Here is a 12,421-nt window from a genome sequence, read left to right on the forward strand (position 1 = left end):
CGATATTCTAGACGATTTTAAAAATACTGAAAAATATAGTCTGTATAAATAGATAAAAATCATACAACAAAATACAAATCAACAATGATACTAAATGTAGTGTAAATTGCAAATCACAACAGTTGCCAAATACAAAAAAATGACTTGAGTATTAGCAAATAATAAAAAATAACCATCTAGGGGGTCCAGTAACCATCTTTGGGACAAATTAATTTGATCTCTCCTTTGAGTTTTTAGTTTGGCTCATGTCCCTTCACCAACATGGAGGAGGCTGGGTTTATAACCTATCCTGCGGCCCGCCACCAGGAGGTGTTTTGGCCTCACTTGTGTGAAGCTGTCATATTGTCCATCTTTATATATAGTCTATGAGTTAAACCCAGAGCTGACCCTGGTCACCAGTTCGCTGCCTGGGCCAGCTCTGAGCAAATCACTTGCTGCATGCAGCTCTAGCATTTTAAACAATTATGATAATAATCAATGTAATATAAATAGAAAATCAATATGTGGTGACCTAGTTAATATTATGGGGCCTGCCACAAATCAATCAATGAGTCGGAAAGTGGGTTCCCTCTGGGGCCTCCTGCTTCCTCCCACAGTTCAAAGACATACAGGTGTGTCCCTGGAATGCCTGGATAGTGAGTTTAATGCATCCCTTTCAGATTTGAATGCATCAATGAAGCAGGATGTGTACCTAGCAACAGCACTGTGTATACATAAATAGTACAATGTTTAGTCAAATGAGGTAGCTTAGGTGGAGCTGAGCTACAACCACCACAGCTGGCTGTGATACAGATTCAAAACATGCCTCACTGTTGTATAAAACCTCTTTTCTTTAATTGCCTCCAACAAACAGACAACAAGGGCAAGAACATCATGTCTTTTGTAATATGATAAATCACTGTGTTCAAGAGTTTTCCATGAAGATAATGGTCAAACAAGTTGTTAATTCTGCCCCCAACAATCAATTCGGTCAATGTTAGATCAATACTGACCACCGACTGACCAACCCTCCCCTCTATCCTCCCTCCCTCTCCCCTCTCACACTCTGTCTACTCTATTCTTCTATCTACTACATCTATCTACCACATCTATTGCACGTCTGTCCGTCCTGGGAGAGTTTTTCCCTGGCCGGAAGGAAGGGAAGGGAAGGCACATTAGAACTGCACAGATCTTTGTGGTTGTAAATGTAATAAATATTACAAGTGAAGCTAATAAAGTTTAATTAAATGTATGAATTTTTATCCATTTTTCAGAATATGTGTACTGTATATGACCTATGTTAATATATGTCCGAACGCTTAGGAGCTGAGTCGGAAATGACGTAAATACATGGCCAAAATGAGCATATCTATTTGATCAAATAATCATCTAGTGATATTCTCAATAGCTTTAATGAATTCATTGACCCAGAAAATGTATATTTTGACACCAAGATTGACCATCTTAGTGGTTTGGAAGATATATTGGTTCTCATAGATTTTATATGGCTGCCATCTTCGATCAGTAATCTTGATGAAGTGGCTCCCATCCAAAGTTGAAACTTAAGGTTATAGAGAGCATGTGGAAAAAAATGTGTTTTTGTATGTATTTAGCTCAGCTGCTTGACTAAACGGAGTAATGGTCATTTTGAAGACCTGGCGGCCACCATTTTGAAAATGAGGCATTTCTTGGAGTCAAACTTTCAATATGTTTTTGAGTACATCTGATACTACTGTAAACCACTGAGAAACCTTTTGTTAGATTTGTTTTAGGGTTAAACCATATTTGCACCTGACTTCATATTTTCATACTGATTCATATTTTCATACTCATTCATCCTGATGTATTTAAGACAGCAGCCATGATTGCTTTTATTAAGATAAGTGACTTAGAGTGCATGTGTGCGCGTGTAAAGTGAAAGAGCAGTCCATGCATTTAACATGAGGTAGCTTGAAACTGGACAGAGCAGCCATGAATGTTTCATTAGAGTTTATTGCGTGTGTGTGTGTGTGTGTGTGTGTGTGTGTGTGTGTGTGTTCGTGCATGCATGCATGTTTGTATCGTATGTGTCAGACTGAGGAGCGGCAGGGTGTGGTGGCAAATTCAGCTTCACCAATATGATAAGGTGCAGTGACGATGCATCACACTTTCTGATCGTCTCCCAGACTCTGTGGTGGTGCAATCTGCAGCCTAAAGGCAGGTGTGTGTGTATGAGAGAGAGAGAGAGAGAGAGAGAGAGATGTGTGTGTGAGAGAGAGAGACTGTAACACAGATGTTGGGTCCTGTCACACTTCTCTTTAGAGACTACTTTTAGCAGGGCTGCTAAAAAGAAGCCTTGACATTTAAAATTACAAAGTGCTGTTCTTATGTACTTTACCAAATACAATGTTTTTAACAAAACAGTCTTCACTGGCTACACTCTCTGGCAACTTTATTAGCTAGCAAGGTAAAACTAATAAAGTGGCAGTGTGGTCTTCTGCTCCTGTAGCCCATCTGCTTCAAGGTTGGACGTGTTGTGTGTTCACAGATGGTCTTCTGCATACTGTAAAACAGAACCCAGCAGCCTGACTTTTCCACCGAGTGGGGCTATGGTATTCAAGGTTACTGCATTTTGGGCATTTTTGTATTTTTAAACATAAGTATTTCTCATGTCACAGGAACCTTTGAGAGTCAGTCTTGTGTTTTGGATGTTATTATCATCCTGTTAGTGTGTCTGCGTTTATGTTTCAGCAGTCTGCACTGATCTCTACTTGTCTGCTCTCATCCCAGGCTCTCTGAAGCTTTGTGCCCCTCAGTGGCTGCAACTCCACTGGGCCATGGCGACAGTGTTTGGGGCATGGAGGTCCCTGGAACCACGAGTAGACAATAACCCTATACTCTATATAGTTTCCTTAAATGTAGCTGAAATCAGGATAATATAGGAGAGTAGTGAAGACATTCTTTTAATTGAGATGAGATTTGATTCAACTTTATCGTCATTGAACAGAGTAACAAGTACTAGGTTAACGAAATGACCATCAACCTGTCCGTACATATACATAAACATACAATATAACAAAGGGGTGGATAGGACAGGAATACAGGAATGGAAGAGATAAAGCATAACATGAGGATAGGGGAGCAACATAAGCACACACTCAATACACTTTACAACATGAAAGACTTGTGACTTGAAACAGGGGAGGGGGGTGGAGGTAGCCAGCGCAGGCAAGCAGCCATCCGGTCCTGCAGCCATGGGGGCGCTGGTCACAGACCCGCTTGTCACACTGGGGGTACAAAGCGGCGAAGGCGTGGGATGGGGGGCAGTAGGGTGGGTGATTGCATATCTGTATATGTGGCCGTGTGTGTGTATGTATGTAGAAGTTCATGTGTGTAAGCCTGGTGAGTCGCCTCACCTGGCATCCCAATCAGTCAGTGCCTCAGTTCACAGGATTGTCATAGCGATAACACAGCAAGTTGCAAGTTGCAATTGCTACTAATACCATCTGGTCTGAGCCAGGGGCATGTCCAGACATGCATACACACACACACACACACACACACACACACACAGGAATAACATTAATTTAACATTTCTGTCTCCGATACTAACATCTACTTTAACCCTTAGAGACTCACATATATCACTTTTCAACCAACACGAACATAGTTCTTTTGCTGGGGCTGGGGCTGGTTTACAGTTGGTTCAACTTGTGAACCGTCTCAGAACCTGTCTGCTTTTCCACAGGCACTGTAGAAAAGGCACTGTATACGTCTCTGCTCTCCGCAAACATTGCCTCTACAAATGTTGCTCATGGCATTGCAAGCCTACAGTGGCATCCAAACACAACTCGTACAACCTATTTGTGCTGCTCGTCTTGAACGCTATAGACGGCGATTACATTCCTCATAACACTTAACATAAAATGTTGGTGTTAGCCTTTGTTGTAAGCTAAAGCTAGCCTGCTAATGCTAGCCAGTGTCCATCACATTGCAGCTAGAAAAGACAAATAAAAAAAGAACGATACACATTTCAGTTGGGCTTGTTGGTCACGATAATACCGCCCATAGCCCCTGACATAAGTGGTTCGAGACCAGCATAGAGTTGGTGCTGCACTGGAATCAGTTTCCTGTCCGAGAGCCAGTTCTTTGGCTGTCGAAACTTAGTGCAGCGGCCCTTTGCAGAGCTGTGGCAAAGACCATTAGGCAAAATAAAATCACAGTAATCAGTTGAAAAATCGTCCCAATTGTGACATGACACCAAAGGATTCTTATGTTACATAGTTTCATATTATACCTGTATCTTGTATCTATCTATAGCTTTTAAATAGAGCATGCTACAACCTGTTAAGATAGTAATGTTGGCTAGATCATAAGCCTAGACTCAGGCCTCTGACCGGGCATATAACCAATCATAGTTCAGGATATTGGGGTCATCAGATTGCAGGGAGACCACTCACTGGACACTCTTGGTCTGAGCAGCCAGCAAGCCTGGTGGAGCCTTCTAGTCAGAAAAGAACATGCATATTATATTATATATATATATATTCAGAAAATAAGCAAAATATCGGCATTATGACAAACTAGCCAAAATGTCTATGAACCCCCCCAAGCTAACTAAAGCCATTCATGCTATGTCACCCAATCAAGGACCGCCAGGAGAATCAGAACATATTGCACACATACTGCCATTGTGGACACCGACAAAGATTGTCAGCAGCGGTTTTTCATCAGTCATGGCACTGGTCTGTAATGATGTATGATATATGATGTGAAATGAGCACTTTGTTCCTCGCCTCTTCACAAAGGCACCAGGTTCAGAGGCTGTCAATTGCTTCCACAGATATCTGTGTGTGTGTGCGTGTGTGTGTGTGTGTGTGTGTGTGTGTGTGTGTGTGTGTGGAGCAGAGGACACCGAACTTGACTGAGAGACTTGTGAATGAAGAGAGGGTGTGAATAGATGAAGGACAAAGGCAGGGAGCCAGGGATGGGACATCTGATTGGATTGGACATGCTCTGTAAGCTGTCTACCTTCTGAAGCATCGATTCTGGCTGGTTGTGTTGTAAAGGCTAGCAGTAAGTTAGAGGAGAGATTTAATTTGGGTTTCAAGATTGATAAATATGCTGAATGCATGTATGTAAATACATATACACCGAGCCATGGTCCATGTGACTTTACTGAATATTATAATTGTTTGTGTGGTATTAGATTCAGAACATTGTGTTTGTCTATACTTGGGACTCAGATGGCGATCAGATCACAGTTTTTGGCAAATAAATGCAAATGCAGTTCACATACTTTTTCTAGCCACTGTACTTCTGTTTTTGTGTTGTCACTTCCACAGTCAGTATTTGAAAAAGATACAGATAGATACGTCACATATCCTTTTCTTGCGCCCTGTAATTATATTCTTTATTTGGAATGGCGATATTATATTGATTCATGGCCTCATGAGGTATCGATACTAAGTATTCCAATAGCTGGCCGGCCATCAGTGTTTGTGCCGTTTTTGTTTTATTTCCAGAGGCCGTAATGTGTCACTTTTAGGAATAAACTGGAGATACTGGTATCATATGAAAAATCGTGAGAAGATCTAAGGGATCTATAGATCTATAGACACCATGTGTGTCAGGATATTGTTTCGGGAAGTTGTGGAAATAATGCTGCAAATATCGGCTTTTTTTTATGTTTCATTCATAAAAATTCAGAGCAGTGAAGCTTAAAGTTTTTGAAAGTTTGATAAAATGTTGCAACTGTTGTTGTCCATGCGTTCAGTTTGACTGAATACTTTGTTAGTCAGTCTGTGGGTTTGACTCTCATTGCGGAGAAATAAAAAGACTGAAGTGAGATGAATAGACTGAGTTAAACAGTTAAATCGCAATATATCGTATCACAATACTCACCATATCGCAAAATGCTTAAAATCGCAATGCGATCGTATCGTGACTCAAGTATCGGGATAAAATCGAATCTTCGGGCCTCTGCTGATTCACACCTCTTTTAACTGAAGGAAACATTGGCAATCCAGACGGCAGGTCAGTAGGGGCCTTTTAATAACGTGCAAATAAAATCAATAATGACCGCAGAAACACAAGAGCCTTGTGTCGTAGTTTGCTATGGTAACGCACAAACATGGCACACGTAAGGTATCAAAGGGCTGTGTTTTCACTTCTGTCAGTCAGGTGTTTTTCCTATGTTAGGACTAAGGCTAGACAAATCTCACATTTTTCTTACACCACACTGGAAAGCAGACAAATCTGTCAGCATCATTTGTATTTGCACTGGCAAATGAGTCAGGTGTCAGACTAATACGCCAACTATTTTTGATTTTTGTGGGATATTAATCTTGGCTACTCTCCAAATCTGTAAGGGATGGGATATAACTCTTTTTAATCATTTTTATTTATTTATTATTATTTAATAATATTTTTTATGTATTTATAATAAGGAAAGACAACATAAGGACCCCCCCCCCCCCCATTGTTTAGCCCATGTAATGCTGCAAATTGCTATCAGAAAAGGCAACAACAGCAGAAAATTGTTGTATCTGACGAAGGGAAATCTCAGCATTTTAGTTTGAAAAACAACTTAAACAACCAACCATTTACCACAATGGGTTTTTTTCAATTCGTTTCAGCTCTAATCTTGAATGTAAGCATGAATCTAATGTGCACATTTACATGAGTCTTTAAAATCTACCTATCCTTATCATTTGAACATCACTAAACTAACTGCTACCTGACATCAAGAAAGTGTCTGCTAAAATAGGCTTTGAATTTGCTAAAAATAGAAACTGTGTGCCTTTGCTAAGAATAGATTTCAGTGGCCGTATGCCCAAGAAAGTTGTTTAACTGACATCCAGTGCATTAAAACACATGTAACTGAAAAGAAAGTGTGTGACAGGATGTGTCTCTGATATAACAGTATAGATTTACTTTGTCATGACTTCCTGCAGCCATACCTAAAGTTACAGCTGCTGTCAGGTGATAACACTTTGTCTAAATAGTTCATTTTAGAGATTGTCCAAAAGCTTTTGAAAAGAGATGTATGATACGATATGGCACACCCCTAGCCTACATACATATCGGATCTCTGTTGGTGAAGTGATCCTTGATTTTCTCCTTGTATGCAGCTTTGGCTAGCTTTTTTTTTCAAGTTGCATCTGGCTGCACTGTACTGCTCTTTGTCGCCTGAACTGAAGGCTGTGTTGCGCACTTTCAGGAGGTTCTGAACCTCTCGTAATCCATGGCTTCCTGTTTGGGAAGACTTAGATCAAGTCATTAGGGTTGTCACGATACTAAAATGTTCAACTCGATAACGATACTCAAGAAGATATTCGATACTCAATACCATTTTCGATACCACCAGGATAAAAACAAAGACCCCAAAATTTAACAGAAATATTTCTATTAACAAGAAAAATGCAACATGTAAAAATGAACAGAACAGAATATTTTCTCTTAGGTTATTAAGTTTACTGACTAGTTATGTTTGATGTTTGTTTTTGTCTAGTTTTAGTTTTAATGTTATTTAATATGTTAAAGTTCTTATTTATTGTTGTTTTATTTATTTATTTATTTAGGTTGGTCTTTTAGGTCTTTAGGTCTTTTTTTTTCTTTTTTACTGTGTTTGTACATTGGTGACTTATGTTGTGTTTTGTTTAAATTAATAATAAAAATAAATAAAAAATAAATGAAAAAATTAACAGATCCACAGGTTAAATATTTATAATAAAAAAACAGAAACTGCAACTATGATAACAAGCTTCAGATACTCGATACTTTTGGAAATGAGTATTGTATCCGGATACAACGTTTTAGTATCAATACTTTTGACAACCCTACAAGTCATATAATTTAATCATCATCATCATCATCATAGTCCGTAGCCAGGTGGCCGTAGGTGCACTGTGATGTTTTTCACCAGTTCTTTCCATTTTGATTGACCTTCTGCAGTTCTTGTTGCATTGTACGGTGTCATATTTCGATTCCATCCTGCAATGCAACGGAGGACGCGGTCGTTGTTTACCCAGGCCACGACCGATTCAGTATGTGATTGTCTGGTGTAATCATCATAAGTGTTACAATAGACAAAATAATCTGTTGGTGTCCATCTCCTCTCCAGATGTGGATGGCCGTTGACTCTTGATGAGCTCATCTGCCCTTCGACAGCTCTTATTTTGTCCACCGAGGCTCCTCATCAAGTTAAACCTGATGGGGTTGACGGTTTAGTCGCCAACAACTTGACAAGCTATGCAAGGCAAGGACGCTTAGTTCCTTGAAGTGTTAATCCACCCGCATAACCTACATAATTTAATATAATTAAAAAATATTTCTGATAATTATTAGGGATGTCCCGATCCAATCACGTGATCGGAAATCGGGGCCGATCACGTGGTTTCAGACTCGATCGGAATCAGACATTATGTCCTGATCAGGGATCGAATATATGTATGTTCAGCAAGAAAAGAAGAAGAAAAAAACCACCAACACGGCAGCAGTTTAAACCGACGCGCGAGTATGTCTGCAGTCTGGAAGTATTTTAAAGTGAACAAAAAAAAAACTGCGATTGCAAACTGTGAGGTATGTAAACTGGGAATTTCAAGAGGTGGCAAGGAAAAGGCTGCATTCAATACAACAAACATGATATTTCATCTCAAAAACAAACACCCGACACAATACACTGAGTTTACCCAGGCAACCCAGCTGAAGCCAAAGAAGTGCTCAAAGAATGTGTGTTAAATGATAAAATAAAAAAGGCACATTCTGGATCTGTTCCTTCGCTCTTCTTCATTTTTCTAAATGTACTATAGAAGTATCGGATCGGGACTCGGTATCGGCAGATACTCAAAATCAAATGACTCGGACTCGGGGGCAATAAAACCTGATCAAGACATCCCTTTTGACAACACTTTTGAATTGTGTGACACACATAAGTGATGCTCAGGTTCGAGGTATGAAAACCCCTACAGGACAGAGATGTGAGGAAGGAAACATGGATGAAATTAAAGAGACTTTGGATGCTAAGAGTGGTACAGAGCCTGTCTCTGCAGGCTCAGGGAAGAGGCTCACCAGCTAAACTGGGTCATTTGGAACACTAACACATCCACCAATTATGGCCAATTAATCCTACTATCTCCGCTCTGGATCTCTCTATTTAACTGGCCTGTTCTGCTCCATTTGACAAGCATTCTCTGTGACAGCCAATGTACCATTTCTTTCTCTCTCTCACACACACAAGCATACCTAGGTGCTAGCAATAATGACGGCTGCCCCAGTGCTCAACAAGGCTCTACATCTTAAATAGCAGAGAACATTTACAATGGCAGAGAGCTGGACATGGTGATGGAAGAATCTGGAATCGCAAGGAAACTGCCAACTGGTTTTAGATGTTAAACACCAGACCTTTCTTTAATAATTGGGAATAATTTTCATACTTTGACCATCATTTTGATAATGTTTTGACAACATTATTGTCACCAAGTTAATAGTTGAGATCAAGAAAGATTGTCCAACATGTCAAGAGACACGATCAGTCAGGCTTTTAGACAGGTTCAAACAACATTTGTTGTGCAAAGTGTTTCATGCACTGATGGATTATTACTGACACTTAAGGTGTCACCACCAAAAGGCTGTCCTCAGACAGACCTCAATCAGAGTTATTGTTAGGGTTTTGAAATAAATGCATGTATACGCAGATCTCAAATGTATACAACTATAATTCTGTCCCATTAAAATGATATATAGTTATATGACAGAATAACTCTAACTCATAATAACTGGTTATTCCTCAATACTGAATTGCTGTGAAGAGTGGCTACACTGTGCTGCTCTCATATGGCATAACCTTTCAGGTTTCAAGCCACTTGTGCCTCAGCATCCATATCTTTTTTTTTCTTGACTGCTGGATGGACTTCAGATATGCTTCCCCTGTAACTGGAGAGTCGCCGGTTCGAATCCCGGTACTGGCAGGTCTAGGACTGAAGTTCCCTTGAGCAAGGCCCTAACCCCCCTGCACAGCTCCCCGGGCGCAGTGCTGCCCACTGCTCCTTGCATGGTGTGTTCACTTGTGTGTAAAAAAGTATGGGTTAAATGCAGAGGTTGAATTTCCCCATTGTGGGATTAATAAATTAGTCTTCTTCAATGGTGAGGCTGACATGGTCTGTGGTTTTCATGCGGGACTTTGGACCAATGAATATGACGTCTGATTTGTCACAGTTAAGTTTCAGAAAGTTTGTTTGCATCCAAGTTTTGATATCGGTAAGGTAGTTGGTGAGAGTGGAGTGAGTGGCAGTAGTGATGGTTTTGGTGGAGATGTAGAGCTGGACGTCATCAGCGTAGCAGTGGAAACGGAGACCATGGTGACGTATGAGATTACCAAGGGGGGAGCATAAGGCTGGTGTTAATTAAGACCAAAAGAAAGAAGTTGTTAGTGTGCTAGCATCAGTTAGCCGCTAGCTTTCGCTAATGACCGAATTTCACAACAAAGAAATAAGAGTTAGCAGAACTATTGTCCCTTGTTTTGAACCCCAACTTAAAGATATAAGTAACAACAACTCACCAACTTGTTTTTGAGCAGACAACTGGCTTCCTTTGTTGTGCTAACTTACATTATTGCCCTAAATGTCAGTAATTTATATTTCCAAGTTTTACCAAATTAAATCACTGTTTTAGGCCAAAAAATACAAGTTGGCTTTTTTGCAGTGTGGGTCCTACGAAAGAAATAAACCTTAAAAAATGATGTACAGATACAGTATATAGAATCATTTAAAAAGAGCTTAGTTTTCTTATAACAGAGGGGATAAACACTGACAGTAACAGCACAGTAGTGGATCAGTGAGGGGAGCAGGCTAAAGGCGTATGTGTTGCAGCAGCATAATAGAGCAGCTCTAACTTCCCCAGAGCTAAAGTGCAGAGGATGGATCAGGTTTGAATGTATGTGTGTAAGCATAAGCATGAGCGACTCTATGTGTGTGTGTGTGTGTGTGACACAGAAAACATGAAAGATAATTTAATATAGTAAAGGAGGTAGTTATAATAATAGCCCACTACTCATGATAATTGCTCATTTATAAAGATTAGCTATAACAAAGTTATAGTAATACTTATGATTGATGGTAGCTGTAACGATAATGAATACAAATACCAATACTTACAGGTAACAAGAGAATAATACAAATCACGAAGACAGAATAAAGGAAATTAATTAATAGATAGTAATGAGGGATAATAAACTTTCATGAATAATAATGGCTGTGATGATAACAGAAAGGAAGGTAACAATAATGCAACTGATTAAAAAAAACTAATGAGGACATATTTGATTAAAATGATTTGGGCTTTTCATGATGTAAGGATAAATCCTCTTTTCATGCAATGACAATCATGACAATAATAATAATAATAATTAGGAGGAAAGTGAAAAGAAGGGAGAGAAAGAAAGATACAAACCAACAAAAAATGCTGTTATTATCATCACGGCCGTGGCATGCTAATAAGAATAAAAAATAAAAATAGTAATAATACTGATATGAATAATGATAATATAAATAGCAAAATAATAATAATGACAATAATGCAGTAGATTTAATAATGTTGATAAAAAAATATTGACATCAGACAAAGAACAAACAAAAGAGAAGAACAAAGCACTGTAATAATAGATAGATACAGACAGGAAAATGTAAAAAGAAAATTAAGAAAATGGTGCGGATATCAAGTGTTGTGTGTTGAAGTGATTATTTCGGAAACTCCAGTTCATGAGGATAGTTTTCTTGGAGATGATCAGGGCTTTGGAGAGTTTTCTACTGAAGGTTTAGTTTAGGTTCATGTTGGATAAGTCTGTGAGTAAGCAGAGGGAAAGGGAGAGTGGGATGTGGCAGCCCAGAACAAGAGAGAGGTTGTCTGTGATGTCCAGCCAGAACTTTTAAATTGGTGTACAGTCCCACGTGGCATGTAATGTAGGTGTCTGTGGTGTTTTGAGTGCAGTTTGAACACATTTCCGTGATTATAAAACACCTTTTAAAAACTTTATTTTTTCAAGTTTTCACATAGATACCATACATTGAACTCAAAAGTAGGTGACTAAAATGGCATTACAAAAGTTACACCCGGTGCCAATAGCAGTATGCAAAACAGACATTAAAAATAATAACAGTAAAAGAAAGAACAAGAACAGGGGGGTACGAATAGATTAATACAGGCTATGATAGTGATAAAACACCTTTTAAACATCCTTTCCCCTGTGTAGTTCAACTCTGAATAATAGAGGTGTGAATCACAAGAGGCCCCACGATACGATTTTATCCTGATACGCGAGTCACAATACGATATTATTGTGATTTTAAGCGTTTTACGATATGGAGTATTGGGATACGACATACTGTGATTTAACTGTTTAACTACATTTTGTGTCCACAAATTAAATTAAATCAAGAATTGTTTTGTCAAATAAGAGATAATT

General features: G+C 39.1%; 1 protein-coding gene across 1 annotated transcript in view; it reads left to right on the forward strand.

The window, feature by feature from the left end:
• arhgap39 (Rho GTPase activating protein 39) overlaps positions 1 to 12,421 on the forward strand; it is a 65,214-nt gene that overhangs the window by 23,480 nt on the left and 29,313 nt on the right. The gene's annotated exons all lie outside the window — the stretch shown is intronic.

The sequence above is a fragment of the Centropristis striata genome, chromosome 9 (assembly GCF_030273125.1).
Source record: "Centropristis striata isolate RG_2023a ecotype Rhode Island chromosome 9, C.striata_1.0, whole genome shotgun sequence".
In the NCBI taxonomy this organism is placed as follows: domain Eukaryota; kingdom Metazoa; phylum Chordata; class Actinopteri; order Perciformes; family Serranidae; genus Centropristis; species Centropristis striata.